Source organism: Ambystoma mexicanum, chromosome 10 (assembly GCF_040938575.1).
Source record: "Ambystoma mexicanum isolate Mex_15411 chromosome 10, UKY_AmexF1_1, whole genome shotgun sequence".
Lineage (NCBI taxonomy): Eukaryota > Metazoa > Chordata > Amphibia > Caudata > Ambystomatidae > Ambystoma > Ambystoma mexicanum.
Window position 1 is genome coordinate 451,315,569 of NC_090932.1, and position 15,791 is coordinate 451,331,359.

A 15,791-nucleotide genomic window follows, 5' to 3' on the forward strand; every position below is an offset into this window, starting at 1 on the left:
ATGAAGAACTCAAACCGAACCAGTGTGTACGTTGAATGCAACATGAACGATACGTGAATATAGCTAATAAATTTAGAGACAAAAGTATAGTTAGGCAGCCATCTTCTTAAAAACTGAAGCCGCAGCGTGCTTTTAAATGAACAAAGGCCTCAAGTCTTCAAGAGAACTCAAAATGCTGAATCCACAGAAATACAAATTCGGGCAGAGCTCAGGTGGTAGCTGGCAATTAGTACCAAGGTTAAAAGAAAATGGGGAGTATCAGCACAGCGGAATGAAGGTACGAGATAGCAGTTCCCAAGACACAAGCAGAATATTCCCAGATTGATAAAAGTTTTATCAGAATACAACCAGTCTTTGTTAGCCAGGTGCAGTAAAACAGTAAGCCAAACGACTTCATGAAGAGTAACTCAAGAGTGTCCCAATGTTAATAGAGAACACGACACACACGTCAATAGGAGCTAAAATCTAAATAAATAGGAGGCAATTTAATTTCCGACACGGTCTTGTAGCACGTGACCCATAATTGAAGAACACTGGATATTCATTAGAACCATCATAGATAATACACCTGCAGTACTCCCTAAACGCACACATTGGCATGAAGCACCACATAAGGCCAAGTACAAAGGGATTGCCTGGTCTCACGGCCTGAGAATGAGGGATGGTAACTTTTTTAATTGAACAAAGGACAGTCCATTGGCCTCTCTCCCCCTACTATCCGTCTGGCTCATATCTTGACGACCTGTCAAGTGTCCAAGGTTGGTAAGAATGTGCCACCCTATCAAAATCCTTAAAGACATGCCACCCATCAAGTAGTATGCCAACCAGTCTTTTGTTGTGTGATATAATGTTACTTTTATCAATATATGGGTGGTTGCAGTTGGAGCCAGCAGATTTGTGTAACCCAATCAAATGTTTAATCTGTAAAGAAGCCATATGTAGCCAAGCTTACTAACCTATCCTCAGTCCCCATAGGTTTTTGTAAACTGAGATTATGTTATGATGTCACTGATGACACATCTTTAGTATTTAGGTTATTGCTTTTAATTGGTATTTCGAGAGACACGAGATTTGAATGCTTGTATGCTTGTATGTTTATTTGGATGATAATAAAGCTGGGTTTTGCCGCGCACTTTGCCTACTTCTTCATTTGTGTCTGGTTTGGATTGACTCCAATTCCTTTTGTATTTTTTGAACTTTTAGGGCTGTTTTATCACAGGCTTCAGAATTACGGTTCAATGAGGGGGAGCTAAAACCAGCTCCTGGGTGTCGGGCATCATCCAGGAGGCAGGAGCTATAACTAGGGAAGCAGAAGCGAGTAAACAAGGCACCACAAATCTAACTTTCACAGGAGAGACACACTTGAACATTTGGTCAATTATATATGATCTATCATGTCATCTATTATGTTTAAATGTGTCCTAGATGTGTTCTATGTCTTGTTTGCATACATTCTCAAACACTCAAAACTAATGTCACATATGTATGTTTGTAAGGCAGTAGTTGGCCTAAGGATCCAAAAGTAGCTCCTGGTAACTGTTGGTTTTAAACTAACCAGGCTCTCCTAGAGGAGAAGCAGGAGTTAATAACTCCTAGCAATTTCAAACCCTGGCATGGTAGGGGAAGGCATTGTGCCCCGGTTGTGCTGAATCTCACCTTGGATGGGAGATATCAAAGGGATGTAGGAGTAGTTTTTCAGATGTGGTTTTGCGAGGATTACTGAGAAATAAATGGGATAAATTACCATATTTATTTTGGATACTTAATGCGGGGGGAGACCCTCTGGCCTCCTCCTCCTCCCGTACCTTAACTATTACCCTTACCCCACCCCACCCCTATATTTTACAAAAATTCGAATTTTTCGGTAAAACAATTCCATCATTTTTCCCATTCGTTATTTTATAGTCGATCATTTCATCGGATCCCGTTTGGCATTAGTGGGTAATATTTGTGTGAATCCATGTCTGTCCTGGCTTTTGCCCCATAGTATGTTAATTGATGTTGAGTGGGTCTTTTATCAGGGAGATGCAAGAGTATAAGGCTGAAGCAGTGACATACCTGAAAAACCATGCCCTGAGAACAAATGCGCAGGCAGTGTGTGGGGGCCGGGGGAGATGAGAAGGTTGCAGTGTACATGTCTGACGATTTGATCAGGAGTTTATGGGACCATTGTATGGTGTGTTTGTGTCAAGTCTGTCTGTGAGGGTCTCTTGAGTCCTAGGCCGAGTGAGTTACTGTTGGGGTGGTAAGACTAGAAAGTCATTATTAGGAGAGATGTCAAGACGGTGTTGTGCATATGTTTGCTCTTATGGGATCTCAACAGACCTATCCGGAAAGCTCTGATTTAGATACCTGACACAGGTACTGGACAGGGCCGTTGGCTTGGCCGGGTGAACAGAAATAAAGGGTGCTAAGGTGGGTTTTCTTGCACTGTGGTGTAGTTATGGGGTTTACCCATAAGCACTTTTGATTGGTAAAGCATCCATCTGTTAGTTCTTGGCAGGCACACTGGGTACCTTTACCAGTGTTTCCTTGAATGATGAGAAAATGATATTCTATATGAAGGACAGCGATCTGAGAACTATTGACAATTTCAGGTATGTATTGTTAGCACCCGGGAGGGAGGGGAAGGGGGGCATCTCAGCCAATCAGGAAGCTCAGAAGGTGGGCTATACCTCATGGTATTGCCCATGTTCCAAGCTTGTCTGGGGCTGTTGGCCACCATTTTCCCTGCTTGGAGGTGAGCCCTAAGTGGCCCACACCCCTTTCTCCCACCCCTTCACAATTTCCACCTCCCCAACCACTCTTTTCCCCTCTACACCCCAACCCTAGCCCCAATTATCTGCGACAGCCTTGTCCTTCGCCTGTCCCAGAATTCTTGCTGTTCTGGGCATTGCTCTAAGTTTCGGTGGCCGCCATGTAAAGGCAGAAGGGACTGCCTGTAGTTCCCTTCTCTTTACGTGCATGGTGGCCATTTTGTTTTTCTGTTTTTATTCTAAGTGGTTAAAAGGCAATTGCGCTGTTTCTCAATTTAAATAAAACCACCATTCGCACCTCGGAAAGCAAGCCAGGGTGATAATAGAAACAAACCCTTGCAGGGAATTGCCTGCCTGGTAATGACCCTGTGCCCACTCAGACCCTGAGTCATTACCTAACTGGTGATGCCCCCTTCCCCCGCGTTTGGTTTTATTGCTTAAATATATTTATATATTTTACCAGCTTCTTTATTTCTCGTACTTTAAGGAGAAAACTTTTTCCAAGATGCAGTTCTGTTCGACCAGTTTCAAGCATCTTTGCAGTGTGATTAGTTCACGGTGAGAGGTTCCAGTTTCTCCCCCCTATGGCTTTCTTATTTGTGGTCACCATTTACACAAATGAGGGGACGTCCAGTCGTTTTAAACTGACACATTCTTAGCAGAATATTACCCTCAGTCATACTAGGGCAGGGCAGACTCAAGTACTTCTAACCGAGCGTCTGTCATCATTTGAACGTTCAAAACCAGTCTACAGTTTAAGGCGTTCAATGTCGTTAGTGCTACATTACTTTACTGCCGTTCAAAATGTCGGGCCTGATTTTGTTTTAATGGTTCGACTAGCAAACACAATGCTTGGCTTCATGCGTGCACTTTTGTGTGCACTGCTTTCACGTCTGTTTTAATGCGATTTGTGGAGTGAGAGGGCCGGGTGCCTTTTCAGTTGGTGAGCCATGAGGATTGCTTCTTCCTTCTATTTAGTTCTTCAGTCCTGTCTCTATGTTGCCATCGAGTAAACTCCTGTAGCCCTATTTGTTTCTGCTTGTGTTACGCTCCTGCTCGGTGCACGGAAAGGGACCCGAGAGCATTCAGTGCACACTCAGCACTCGCAAAGCTACTTACAAATACACGTAGAAGAATATTTGTATTAACTTGGGTGAGGTGTAGTTTCCTTTCAATATTGTGTGCGCCCTTCTCCTAGAATATGTAGCTTTACTGCTCTACTTTTATCACGAGACCGTATTACAATATTGGTGCCAGACATCTGGCCCTTTCCCTTGTAAAACCTAATGCGGGAACCTACTATTAGTTTACTGTTCAAGCGGGTTAAGAATACCCTAAATGTCCCCAACGTCACTCCCTAAATTAGTCCTCATCATGTACAATACGTTTTTTTTCTTTCTGTCTGAGCTGAATGTGTCCTAGAGCTTTGGAGATTCTGGCACTAGTCACCTTTTATGAAGAAAGCCATTGACTTTACTCTCGCCACCACAGCTGCCTTCAAAGACTTTATAGAGGTGGCCTAGTCCGATTCTGTAGCCTGTCGTGAAAACCTAGACAGAATTTTGATGAGATCACTCTTCTGCACAAGCACCACAAAAGACGTCCTTCTTAGGGGTTTTCCTGGGTGACGGGCTGCCATCATTAAATTGATGATTTGCACCTACCGTTCAGTGGCGTAACACAAAATGTGGGGGGTCCCCCTCCAAGCCCTGCTGAGGGGGCCCACCTACTGCCACTCCCCCGCCCCCGCTGGGCATGGGCAGCATGGGGCCCCTCACGCTGCAGGGGCTTTGGGGGGCAGGGGGCCCGTTACGCTAGTGCTACCGTTGTCAACTACGTCTACCAGTTAAATTTCCCCCCTTCTCTGTTTCAGGCACATATTGTACTATTTTCTGGTTCTTTTTATTCTGATTGTCACTCCTCTACTCCCTCAGAATGCCTCTGATATAGCTGCCAAACAAACAACGGCCTTCTTATTCTTCTTCGGATTTTCCTTTTCACCAAGAGTATATTGCCGGTTTAAAAAAATAAAAAAAACATCAAAAAACACCTCTTCATGTAGAGTGAGAGTGGAATATACCATTTCCCATAAAACAGCCGTACAGACACAGCGCTCCCTAGCAGTCATTACTGGAATTTCACTCCCAGATTGGAACTCCACAGCAAAGCACTATGTGTAGGCAAATGGGCTGAAAAGCATGTTTTTGCTTCAAATGAGGAAATTGTCATTGTGCGTTATACAGTGCCCTGACATCACAAGCGCTGTGACTCTGATACCTGCAATGCATGAGCCGTCCAACATTCCTTACTGGATTAGGTCATCTTTCGCTTGGCGTAATCACTTTATTAGACTTATTGGCTGAAATGGAATCAAGCGAGCAGGCTCGGACTGACCTATACGACAATAGGCCCATGGGTGAACAAGAAACGCAAGCTGATGGTGTGGGCCAGTTTGATGAGTTAGTTTACTATGCGGCCAATAGTTTGACCAGTGTTGCTGAGTAAATATTCTCTAAAATGCATGATTTACATCACTTTTGATCAAAAAACTCCCCCTTAGGTAGCATTGAAATATTGTCACAAAAGGAATGAATAGACATTTGCAACTGTGGGCCACTTTTTCATTGGTGCCGAGACAATTCTATGGCCCAGTCCGACCCTGTAAGCGAGTATCACGCTATGTATGTCCAGAACATGATGATATTCTATAAAGGGTGCGCTAGCATTTCCTTAGCTCTACCAACACCTGCATTCAATTTCGATTTCCCTGCCATATTAGAGACAGTTCTGGAAAAATAGCATAGATTGATTGCTCCGTTAACTGAACTTTCGATGCAATTGATATGATCTATTTCTCTGGACTTTTGGCAGAGGGACAATGTTACGTGGCTGTTCTCTAAACTCCCTGCACATGCGCTGTCTATTCAAGAAGAAAGATGATCAGAAGTCACAATGGATCATTTCGCATTTATCTCCCGTTGGGCACAGCAGGGGTCTTGTCTAGGCTCTTGTTTTCTCTAATACCTTCTACGGGGCTTCCTGCTGCAAATTGTCATGATTATCCTCCAGTTCAGTAGAGAGGGTCATGGATTCAGTTTCATTAAAAATGCTATGTTGCAAATTAACTAATTGCCTGCTTGAGACATGTAAACAATATCTGCCTCTGGGGGACAACAAATAGTGTCCAAGGGCCTCATTACGACCCAGGCGGTAAGTTACCGCCTGGGCCGTGACTTTACCACCATGGCGTAAACCTCGTACTCAGGCGGTAAGGGTCGGTGCTGTTTACGGCGCCGTAAACCCCTTACCGCCTGAGTTTTAATGAGGGCCCAAGTCTTTCTAAATGCCCAATTAACAAATTAGGGATTCTACAACTTTCGATAGTTTGGCTGCAGATGAAAGCTATTGCCTCCTGGAAGTGTGTCACTGTTCTTGATAGTAGGTCTGTGCTTTTTTAATTATTCTTTTCAAATGATTACTATTGTATTTCAGTTAACAATGAAACTTTTCACACTGTTTAAATAAAACATAGATACACACATCATCGAGTGAAGAAAAAAGAAAAAGCAGGAGAAATTAAAAGGAAGACATTTACCGGTGAACGGGGGAAGTATCCTCTCCAAACAAAAGCTATCCCCTTAACTAAAACCATTACTAAATCAAATAAACAAATCTGGCAGCATCCATTAGCTCACAGCCCATGATCAAATTAAATTCATTCGGGATCTGACAGACACAAGGTTGTTTTGGGCTTGGTCATCCGAGGCCCTGCACAAGTCATTTACCCCCTTCTGCATTAGTATATTAAGCTCAAAGAACATCTTTATCAAAGGTTTAGATATCACTAAAATAAGAGCCTGATTAGAGGTTAACATCAGTCTGCCCCACAGACAATTAGTCAGAACCCCAGAAGTTGAGTGAATGAATGGACCCACGTTAATCCACTCATTCAAAAATGTCAGGCATTCCATTACCAAATGTAAACGGGTTTCCAGGGGGGCCTGCCCACATAGTCGACATCTACAGAGTTCCCTAGGAAACCCTGTGTTAGGACAGATGACCTCTAGTGTTGGAAGGCAAATGGTAAGGGACAGTTTCCCTCAATAAGTATGTGCCTCATCACTTACAGTTTCCACTGATTGAAATGGACTGTTGCTGCCAGGCCTTATTGTGGAGTAATCACCCCATCAAAACAGTTGCATCAACAGGCAGCTTTGTAAAGATATCCACTGCCAAACACAGCCACCCCTTAGGACATGGTTGCACCTTGAGTCACCCCACTCAAGCATGGGCTGCCAGGTCAGGTGCAAGCATTGCCTACAAGCACAAACATCCCATCAAACAAGTTGCCTCATCGAGTGAGTAGTTTAAAGGTGTAGTACACATGCAAGGAAGCAGGTACACTGTGAGCAATGTATGCAGGTGGCTTCATAAGCACACATGTGAGAGCTATTGTGCCACATGTGTACCTTGAGTCACATGGATATTTTATGAGTCGGGCAGCGTTTGTGCACCACACAGGAGTGGATCACCATAACACAACTAAAACACCACTCATGGATTTCTTTTAAACCCTACTAGGCAGTTATCACCGTGCCAGGCAATGGAGTGCAATAACCACCACTTTATAATAGTCTGCTGCAATAATTACCCACCGCAAGCATAGAAAGCAAGTTCAAGTTAAGCAAATCAGTGATGTTACTTACAGATCCAAATTTGTAACTTGGTAACTCGGTCCAAATGCACTCCAAGTTTTTGAGAGGGGCAAGCATTCATGATGCATTAGCTGTGATGTTCGACTTCCTGTGATACTTGGCAGTTTGCAATGCTTGCCGTCTCCTCAACAGCATTCACATTCATTTGTAGCTCTCCCCTCCCCCACTCAGTAAGCTCACCCCTTCACTCTGCTTCTTCGCAATCACATTTTAACCTTTTTTGCACCTTTTTTCATGTTATCTGAAACCCTTTTTATTGTACATTACATGTTGTGTTTGTGCACACTTTCTCGCCATGAAAATGCCCTCTCTCTGTTTACGTTGTCATTGGTTCAAACTCCATTTTTTCAGAAAGTGAATTTTGTCCCCCTTTTTATGTGCCATGCTTTTCTATGTCCATCTTAAAGCATGTGCACATATGAGGTATCTCATCACATTCTACATTCACTCGATGACACCACATACATTGTCAGTATGGCAAGCAATATTTATGACAAAACAAAAGAGGTGATGGCTGGGAGGTTTAGACTGAATCTTAACTTCTGGCATTGCTCTAGGCAACCCTCCAGACCATCGTTCTTCACCTGCCACACCATTACATAAGGGCAAAGACCATATGCAAATCAGGCTTGGCCCCACTCCAAAAGGGGCAGTCCAGCCCAAACGATTAGGTCACATCCCTTCTGCACGAGACCACAAGCATTCCCAAACATGTTTCGGCCTTGTTGGGCCGTGAGGAGTATCTTGGGTGTGTCTCTAGGCCCAGCAGTCCAACGTCTGGGCATGCCCGTCCCACTCAGGGTGACAACAGCAAAACAAAAGAGGTGATGGCAGGGAGGTTTAGAATTAATCTTAACTTCTGGCATTGCTCTGAGCAACCCCCCAGACCATCGGTCTTCACCTGCCAAGCCATTACAAAAGGGGAAAAACCATATGCATATCAGGCTTGGTCCCACCCTAAAAGGGGCAGTCCAGCCTGAGCTGCTAGGTCACATCCCTCTGGCACAAGACCACAAGCATCCCCAGACATGTTTTGGCCTTGTTGGGCCACATCAGTGAGGAGTAGCTTGGGCCTCTAGGCCCAGCAGGCACAGGAACCATGTCTGGACATACCCGTCCCACTCAGGGTAACTACAGCAAAACAAATTAGCAATATTTATGATACATACTATAAATTACAATACTGAAACATACAGTCAATACAAACACATTGGTCCTGATAAAAAAAAGTAGAAACACATTCACATACATGTTCACCCTCTTCGCAGCCATGTCTTTACCACTCTCTTGTAAATCTTCACAATCCCCAAAGGTTCATCGGCTCTCAGCTCATTTGGACATTATTTGATTCACCTCCATGTTTTTTTGTGAAACACCGGTAGTTGACGGCAACCTATCGGTGCTGGATATTGATAAATCGCATTCAAACTAATTTCTGCTTATGGAAGCCCTTTCCACATGGCGCTGTGCACTACAGTGCCTTTTATTGCTAATACAAATCTCAAGCCCTGTGACCCGTCCTGGCTTGTTGTATCTCCAGGTATATTTTGCTTTATGCAAAATAAAATTAGTGTTGGCTGGAAGATTTCAAATTAATCTAAACCTCTGGCACTGCTGTGGGCAACCCTCCAGACTATTGTTGTTCAACCTGCCAAGCCATTACAGTATCAGAAAAAGATCAGATGCAAATCAGGATTGGTCACACCACTAAAAGGGACCGTCCAGCCTGAACTGCTTGATAACATCCCTTCTGCATGAGACCACAAGCATCCCCAGACATTTTTCAGACCCATTAAGCATCTACAGTGAGGTTTGCCAGCTGGGGAGAGGGTAGCATAGAGTGCTGCTCTATAAAATGGAGTAGGGGAGACCCGCAAAGGGAAGAAGAAGTGGGCAAACACAGGAACACTTAAGTATAGTGCACCAAGGCATGAAAAAGAGAGTACAGATAGAGGTTAAGGAGAGTATCGGGGGAGAATGGAAGAACACGAGTGGGACGGAAGAAATACGAGGAAGCTGGAAACAAGAGAGAAGTAGGAAAAAGAGGAAGTGTAACACGTTTGAGGAAAACCAAGCGATTGAGATGGAGAGTGTGCATTTGTGTTCAAGAAAGACATGGCAAGCAAGAGAGAAGGGGGTGCTGAGGGAGATAAAGATAAAGCGTGAAAAGTAGGGGGTGGAGGGAAACAGAAGGGGAAAAGTCTCTGTGACAGAGGGAAAAAAGAGGTGCTTGTGATCGTGAGTGAGGAAAAATGGGAGGAGCAGAGAAGGGATCAGCAAAAGCAAAGAAGCGGGAAAACAGAGCAAATGCAATAGAAAGAGAGCGAGATGTGAGCGCTGTTAACGGAGCATATGTAGAGGAGTGCCCAGGGGTGGACTGGTAACCAAAAGAGGCCCAAGAAATCATTTTCAAACTGGCCCCATATTACACATTTTCAGCATTCCTAACCCTTTTCCTATGAGAACATTTGAAAATGAAATAGATTACCATACAAAAGAGGCCCAGGATGTAGAGGTCCCTGTAGGCCATCCCACCCCATGGAGTACAGTGAGTGGCATCAGAGCTCTGCGGTTCCTAGCAGGCATTCTGCAGTCATGCAAACATATACACATTCCCATTTATTCCGGCAGTGAGAACTAACTGGCAAAACAACCTTAACCAAATAACGTAGTCTGTCTCTCATTACACCCAAGCTACAGGACAGTGCACTCTTACCCATCACCACTGCTGTTGGTGCCACCGCAGCAGAGGCAATGACGTATCAGAAGAAGGCACAGCTCACTGGAACATTGCCATTCTTGGTCTACAATACAACACTGCCCTTGACCCCTCTCACCCCCGCAAATCCCCCCACATACTGGAATCCGTTCTAATGTGTGCTGCTGCCCTACGGTTTCCAATCCTTTCTCACACCTGGTCCTCGGACTCCTTAATCTCGCAAAGGCTAGGCCTTACATGTGTGCTGAGGAAGAATAACAATGTGGATATGTGGCGAGCTCTGGCGTTTTTGACAGTACAATGAAATCAGATCTTCTGAATAACTGTTCACACTTTTAAAGTCTGTATTGTTCGCTGGGTAGTCCTGCTTTCTTGGGCTACCTTAATTTGGGCTACTGTTGTAGCTGAATAGAATGTGGAATGGTTGGTGGGTAGAACTTGTAAAGGAAGGGAATGGATGATATGGGAATAAAGGAGTTCATACACGCAGGCTGACTCCTGTCATTATTTGATGAAGATATAATAATTAAAGTGGGTGTCCATGAGGAACACCACAATTGGCGATGAGGTAGTGATTGACCCACTGAAACACTGATGAGCTATAGAGATGGTCAAGAGAAAGCAGCCTGTGAAACTATTTGAAAATATACAGTGGAAGTGGCTAATGAGAAGACAGAAATAAAGATAAAGGAAACAGAAGGCAAAGGAAGGAAAGAGAAAGAACAGAGGAGCAACGCTGCATGGAATTAACTGGTATGACTTGCTATTATGGCATACATGAATACATGAAGGAGAAGATTGCCAACGGGCTGTTGTGCAGGAAAGGCATTTTTAAAAAAAAAAAGAAAAAGGAGAAACTGGAACTGTGATATTCACAGGTGTGCGATGTCTAAGACTGTTTGAGGTGTCAGAGCCACTGGCTGGGACCTATGAAGCAAAACTAAAGGAAGGCATTGAAAGGAAAGGGATGTGGTGCGAGTGTAACCAAATGAAGGACATTGAGCAAAGAATAAACTGCTGCCATCTCATGAGTGATTGCACAAAGAGTGTCAAATAAGGAACATAAGATCGAGACACTAACTAAATAAAACAAACAGTGAAATGAACTAAGATGTGACATGAGTGCAAAATGGAAACTATGAAAGTTCAATTAAATCAAAGTGTGGAATAAAGAGCACAGTGGTGAGGAATAGACTGCAACAACAACACAAGAAGTGCCCACACTGGGAAATTGTTTTCCATACTGGCTGCAGAACGGAAAATATAACACAAAATTAAGGTGGGAAAGAAAGATACCAGTGAGCAGCCCACACCACGGCAGGTGAATCTGGGAATCTGGATGAAAGTGAACAAGTGAATGCTACACGTATGAGCTAGTGGCACAAGGTCTGCTATCTCCCTGTATATAATCACAATTGTACTGCTGTAGGACCCTCAACAGTACACTTCATAGGTGAACCAGCAAGGGATTGGCATAAAAAAGTGTGTTTAAAGTGGTGCTAAATTTCTGGATCATGTGCAAAGAAGAGACCCCAGTATCGGCAACATGGAGATCTAGCACACAATTGCTACCAAGGAGGAGGCGTGGCATGGTGAGATTTCCTGATAAGGAGAGCATACAACATAGTGCAAATGGATATGTAAAAATGTGTCATTCCCAGCTGAGATGTGCCAAAGCAGTAACATCAAACCAAAGGAAAGATCTGGACACAAAGCATTTTGGAAATGGGGGGGAGGGGCATGGACATGGTCATGGAAGAAAGAAGACTGCAGGCCAATGTGGATTGGATTAATCACAAGAGGAGAATGGAAGATCAGATGTCAGTGAATGAAGGTGAATTTATACCGAGTAGGCAAAAACAACAAAGGAAGGTGGGATCCTGTCGTGACCCAGAATCAGTAACAGTCATGGCTGTCAAATGGCCCATAGCAACTGTTGTGAGAGAGAATGGTGTAGTAACAGGGAAGATAGAAGATGCTTCACTCTTTCATGCAATGTTCCAGGAGGAGTTGGAAGAAGAAACAGGGAGAAATGGGGAACCTGTTAGGATAATGTCACAGGATGTCTCAAATTGAGAACTGTATGGGGAAAGGAGGAGTGAAGAACCTGTTAGTCTTTGTCCATTAAAGACTCTGGACAGTCACCACCTTATTTGACCGGCAGTGGGCACCCTCAAAGGACTATACGTAAGTCTGTACGTCTCATTGAACAAATGTAGAGGTGACCCTGTCAGACTGACGGTGAGAGTAATCCTCCATGATAAGCAAGGGGGAGGTGTTGTAGCTGAATAGAATGTGGAATGGTTGGTGGGTGGAACTTGGGAAATAATGTAATGGAGAAGAGTCAGTTATGATATGGGAATAAAGGAGTTCAGACATGCAGGCTGACTCCTGTCATTATTTGATGAAGATAAAATAATTAAAGTGGTGTCCATGAGGCACACAACAGCTACCTCACTACATTCTCTCACTGCTACTAATTTGGTTGAAATATTAACACCCTTCCAGTGAGAAATATCAATAGACGCCCTGACGGTTATTCATTTACAATGAAGCTGCCCCCTCGGGATACGCTGCCATCCAGGCTCCAAAGCTGCCTCTATCTTTGGCCCTGGATATTTACTCCAGATTTGATGATCAGTTTGGCCTTGCTATTTTATCCTCGGTCATAGGGTTATTTCCCGATCTCAGTGACGTTCATCTGCTATGTAGGGAGGCTCCTACATCCCTTTTCCTGAGCTTGCCAGGAGGAGCTTCTTCTTCACCATGTCCCAGTTACGGCGGCCATCTTGGAATCCCAGCCTTGCTATTTTGGAGTACATCCCCTCTATCAGCTGCTTTCCTTATTGAAAAGAAAGGGCTTTCAGATCTTCCACTGGGCTGTAGGAAGAGTGACCAGAGAGAGAAAAGAACTGGGATAGTGGCAGCTGGCAGCGGGTAGCAGGAGGGATGCCTGCACATGTATTTGCATGCATGCTGGGGTGCACTTTTAAATGCTTTTTAGATGTTAGAGGAGACTGGAAGAAGTGGAACTGGAATAGAAGAGTCACTGTAGTGTGTGCCTTATTAGATTATGTGTAGGCCTTCTGAAATGCATGTTGCACCCGCAGCCCCCGGAAATGTCCATATATGGCCACAGCAGTCACTCTCTCCTACATGCATGGGTGAGTGTCTGAGTTGGGGTCCTGCATTGTAGCCTAGAAAAGCCTTGATACAGTCTGAAATCTCTTTCTTGACACAGGCTTACGTCTAGTGTGATCAAACTGAACTGAAGAATGCCCTTTGAATGAGTTGAACGGAAGATGATGATAGTTCTTCAGATTGGGTGATACCTTACACCTCCTTATAATGTTTATCCCTGGAGATACCTTCAGGGCGGAGAAGAAAGATTACTTTAGCCAGTGATGGTGCTTCTCCACTTCAGTTAACCTAATGTCTCTACATTCACAGCTCCGCTGGCATCACCCTGGTTCCTGGGCAGAGAAGCCTGAAAGGGAGGCAGGGAGTGCGCCTCCACCGCGACAGAATTTCCAACAAAAGTAAACGATGAAGAATTGTAAAGCACCAGTAGCATCTGCAATTACAGCCTTAGCAAAACTCTTTGGAATTTGGCGGTGGTCAATCAGCAATGAACATAAAAGGGAGGATAGCTCAGCGGCAATGTGCGCGCCTTGGAAGCGAGACGACACGGAACAAAACAGGTTAGATCCCTGGGTCCACGCTTAGAAACCTCTGGGTGTTTAAGCGTGTTATAAATACGCAACTAAGACAAAAACAATTCCTGTAACAGCGCCTTGATGCCCGCGGGCTGTGTGAGCGCTTTAAAAATGTAAAATAAATAAATAATAAATAAATACAACACACACTTTTGTTCATGCCTGTACTTTGGGCGCGGGTGAAGCCGTTCCTATGCCAAATCCTAGACTGGCATAGGGCCACCCTACAACTGAGTATCTGCTTCTCGTCCATGTTTTGGGATTAGCATGTTCTCTCTTTGACGGTCATGCCCTTTCTGTACTCAGAAGGGTTCTGCTCTATTCTTGAGTATTAAAGATAACAAAGAGGTGAAGCTGAGGCCATAGGATGTTTAACTAGTGAGTTGAATGCATCTATTCTGATGTTGTCCTTTCGCTTTAAATAGAAGTTGACAGCTTTTCAAGGGCTCTTGAGGCTTGTAGGATATAGTCTGCATTGCCAACTCATTTTTATCCAAGGGCCTGCACTCTGATAAATCACTGTGTCATGGGACCTGGAAACCGGAGCTGGCCTGCTCTGCGACCTCCGACGCCTGCCTGCAATTAGATAGTGAGTACATTGCTACATAACGAGGCCCAGAGATCCCATGTGGTGCTGCTTTTACTTTCCTTCCCTCTGTTAAATTGTTATTTATTATGCTTCCATTTCCCAGTTCATACGAATGACATCACATCCTCAGCACATGTGGTGCCAGGACCTGCAGCATCTTTGCTACGAGCTCTTTCTGTGCCAGAGGATCCTTGTAGTTAGTCACACTTATTTCCCCATTCTAGCTCCTCATGGCATGTTTGCCTTTTCTCTGCACTATCCCACCTACTGGAAATGAATGCATGTAGCTTCACCTGTCCCAAGAGCGCCTACAGTAGATGTTCTGAGGCCTTATCTGAGATGCATATAAAGTCACCAATGCCCACACCATGAAGTTATGTTACACCAACATGTATTCACTCCAACATAAGTACTTTGGGAATCTTTCCATGGACAATGAACCTTACATTCAACAGAGTGATCTCTAGCCAGACTAGGACAAGGCATGTGCGATTCAGTAAGCCATTGCGTTGAACTCGCATGATATGAATTACCATTTTCATAGCAGAGCTCTTCCATGTATGCAGGCAGTGAGTTTTGGCCTCCGTATAATGTCATCATCACATTGAAGAGATTCCAATGTAGAGTTGTCTTGCCTCCTGTCGTAGAATTAGGCTCCTTAGATAATGAGTTTTGTGCACAGATATATATGTCTTGATCATTAGTGATGTATTGGTGCTGGCAGCCATCTTTAAGATGGCTGCCAGCACCAATACAGTTTTTCAATGTAGAACCGTCAATTCTCTGTGCAAGGGGGAAATGCTTGCTTGAGTGAGACATGGATATTGCAGAGGTGAGGAATCGGTGTGTTTCCTATGATGTTCTTCAGATGTTCTTCAGAACATAGGCTGGAATAATGTTGTCCTTGTTGGAAGAGAACCTGAGGGCTGTGAGTAGTTATAAACTCTTCCAGTTTTATGGTTTTCTGACCATCTCGAGCATGGTGTGGGGGGATGTCAAGGACGCCTATGGTGCACTAGGTGTCCGTAATGAGTCCTCGATCTCGTTGACTGTGTTTCTGCCGAACCTCCTGACTGTTACAATTTTCAGTGCATTCTGATCCTTTTGGAAGTGAGGTGGCTTGATGGCATTGAAAAGGGATCTGCTCTTGTTGGAGACTTCTGCTATGGAGACATTTCCTTTTTTGGGGTTAATGGAAGTTGTGCAGGTTTTCAGGGTGATGAATTATTTGGGCCTTTAGGATTTTCACCAGATCGTTTCTTGCTTTCGGATGGCAGCGAGTTCCTGTGTATATCA